This window comes from Microtus ochrogaster, chromosome 5, assembly GCF_000317375.1.
Source record: "Microtus ochrogaster isolate Prairie Vole_2 chromosome 5, MicOch1.0, whole genome shotgun sequence".
NCBI classification, from domain to species: Eukaryota; Metazoa; Chordata; class Mammalia; order Rodentia; family Cricetidae; genus Microtus; species Microtus ochrogaster.
In genome coordinates, this window is record NC_022012.1 from 27,581,718 (window position 1) to 27,585,133 (window position 3,416).

General features: G+C 44.1%; 1 pseudogene; it reads left to right on the forward strand.

Annotated features, from left to right (window-relative positions):
- Nucleotides 1–637: 637 nt before the first annotated feature.
- On the forward strand, nt 638–1,686 carry LOC101982167 (annotated as a pseudogene).
- Nucleotides 1,687–3,416: the final 1,730 nt, after the last annotated feature.

Consider the following 3,416-nt stretch of genomic DNA (forward strand, 5'->3'; position numbering starts at 1 on the left):
ACCTCTGCGGTGTTCTTCAGCTTTCTGATACTGTAAGAAATAGCTTGTGAGAAGAAAGGCTATTTTGGCTCCCAGCTATGGAAGTCTCAGTTTACAGTTGCTCAACCCTGATGGTCTTAGGCCTCTGCTTAGTCAGCACACTGTACTGAAGGATTGAGAAAAACCACTGACCCTGAAGCCGGAGAATGAACGAGAGAGGAAGGGCTGGCCACCCACAGTTTCTCAGAAACACAGATCCACGATCACCTACGGACTTCTTGTAGTCCCATCTCCTAGCAGTCAGTCACCTCCAAATCACAGTCAGCTGAGGATTACATCATTAACCCATGAGCCTCTGGTGACATATGACCTAAAATACAGCTCAGAGAGCTGTTTGGAAAAAATATCACTTTTAGGAGGCAGGGAAAGCTGCATATAGATTTCCTGTAAGGACCAAGATGGCTATCTCCTAAGCAGCTGAATAAGTTGCAGTATCTCCTTGTTTGGAAAAATTAGGACAAAGACTGGCATGGGAAAATAAATTAAAATATTACCTTTATTACCCATAATTTTTTTTCTCAAACTCCTTCTTAATAACCCATAAGGCAGCTCTTTCACCAGGCGTCCTCGTTAGAGTGACATCGTCTTTAAGCCCTGCGTGGCAATCCCTGACGCACTGCCGTGATGCCCAGGGAAGACAGGGCGACCTGGAAGTCCAACTACTTCCTTAAGATCATCCAACTTTTGGATGATTATCCAAAATGCTTCATTGTGGGAGCAGACAATGTGGTCTCCAAGCAAATGCAGTAGATCTGCATGTCCCTGCTAGGGAAGGCTGTGGTGCTGATGGGCAAGAACACCATGGTGCGGAAGGCCATCCGGGGGCACCTGGAGAACAACCCACCTCTGGAGAAACTGCTGCCTCATATCCGGGACAATGTGGGCTTTGTGTTCACCAAGGAGGACCTCACTGAGATTAGGGACATGTTGCTGGCCAATAAGGTGCCAGCTGCTGCCTGTACTGGTGCCATCGCCCCATGTGAGGTCACTGTGCCAGCCCAGAACACTGGTCTGGGGCCCGAGAAGACCTCTTTTTTTCCAGGCTTTAGGCATCACTACTAAAATCTCCAGGGGCTCTATTGAAATTCTGAGTGATGTGCAGTTGATAAAAACTGGAGACAAAGTAGCAGCTATTGAAGCTACGCTACTAAACATGCTGCACACCTCCCCCTTCTCCTTTGGGCTGATCATCCAGTAGGTGTTTGACAATGGCACCATTTACAACCCAGAAGTTCTTGACATCACAGAACAGGCTCTGCAATCTCGCTTCCTAGAGGGTGTCCGGAACGTTGCCAGAGTTTGTCTGCATATCGGGAACCCAACTGTTGCGTCAGTGCCACACTCGATCATCAATGGGTAGAAGCGGGGTCTGGCTCTGTCTGTGGAGACTGAGTACACCTTCACACTTGCTGAAAAGGTCAAGGCCTTATTGGCTGATCCATCTGTATTTGTGGCTGCTGCCCCTGTGGCTGCTGCCACCACTGTTGCTCCTGCTGCTGTAGCCCCAACGAAGGCTGAAGCCAAGGAAGAGTTGGAGGAATCAGATGAAGATATGGGATTTGGTCTCTTTGACTAATCCTCTCAAAGCAACCAATTCAGACAACTTAATCCAAGAAACATGGAAATAAAAGCTTACTTCTGTTAAAAAAAAAAAATAACCCATAAGGCACATCTAGAAAGTGGTGCTATTTCTGTGGAGCTTAGGACAAACAGATATTGCCTCCTGTGGTCAGTAGTGAACCAGACATTGGCCATAAGCTACCTCTAGCCCCCTTAGTTCCAAGAGAATTAATGTTCTGACATACCTGGGCCATTCACAGAATAAGAACAGAAACTCCATTTTAAAATATGAGGTGAAAGACCTCGCTTGAAGGGCTACTAATTAAAACTGGGAACAAACTTGATAAACTGATTCATTACTAGAGCATTCAAGGCCAGGAAAGACCTCTTGTGTTGAGGTACAGAGCATGATTGTTGAAAAAAAGTTGGATTTCTCTTGCTTTAGGTAGATTTTCCCCAAAATAAAAGGGTAGGAAGTGAATCCAGTAAACTTATTTTTCCCAAGTTCATGTACTGGATTAAGGTAGCTCTCCAATGCTCACTCAGAAAGAGCAAAAAGGTATAGAAAGGACAGGGTTTGGATTAAGTGGGCCCTTCTCAAAGGATAACATATTAAAACTGAGAAAATATTCCTTGCTGTTGTTTAGCACCCACAGAGAAACTGTAAAAGCAATTGACTAGGAGTGTCCTCTGCATTGCTTAGTTTTTCTTCTCTCCAGTTTGAACAGAAGCTTGTGTTAGGGTCAGTTCACATGTGGGCTGTCAGGTAGCATTTGGAAAAAAAATGCTATGAAGACATCTTGAATGTATGTGTGCTTGCATGCATGCATGCTGGGCATGCATGTGCCTGTGTGTGTTCATGTGTGCCTGTGTACATGTGTGTATGTACATATATGTATGTATGGACATGTGTGTGCATGCATGCATGCATGCTGTGCTTGTGTATGCCTGTGTGTGCATGTGTATTTGTATATATATATGTGTGTGTGTGTGTGTGTGTGTGTGTGTGTGTGCGTGTGTGTGCATGTTGTGCATGTGTGCCTGTGTGTATGTGCATATATGTGTGTGTGCTTATGTGCATTTATGTATATGTGTGTGCATGTGTTCATGAGTAGATACAGATGCAGATTTACATTTATAGAAAGAGCACTAGAAACATTTGTAGAGGAAGGAGGCACAGCTGCACTTATTTCACCCATCTTTTGCTTGGCAATGCTTTGATTTGCTAGTTGAATGTAACGTGGTTTTCTATTGACAGTACTCAATGAGTATATGTAGTAATCAGGAAGAACAAGTTGAAATATGGTGTAACTCTATGATGATAGAGCGTGAAAGGAGGAAAATAGATGGAGGAAGGGGGAAAAGGAGGAGAAATTAGTATTATTATTCAGTTAATTATAACTTAAAATGCCAGCCAACTGTGAGTCACAGTCTTACCTAGAGCTGCTGTTCCTGTAGTAACCACGTAAGCAAAATGCCTGCTTGCTCCAGCCCAATAGTCTGTAGGAATTAGCAAAAGCAGCCTGTTTGGGGCTTAAAACCCTATTCTTTTCACCGAATTCTCAGGAAGGTAAGAAGGAGCTGCTGGTGGTTAATGTCCCATCACACAGTGAGTCACACTATCCGGAAAAGATGAGTCACTCTTGAGAGAGCGAGCATTTGTCACATCCTTGGATTGATGCGGAGGTCTCAAAACTCAATGTTCATATGCAGGCTTCTATTTTGCCAAATGAAATGAATATAAAGCCAGTCTAATCTTCTCCACCAGACCTGCTCAGGAACAAGCTTTTACTTTAAGATGCACTGATGTTCCGAAG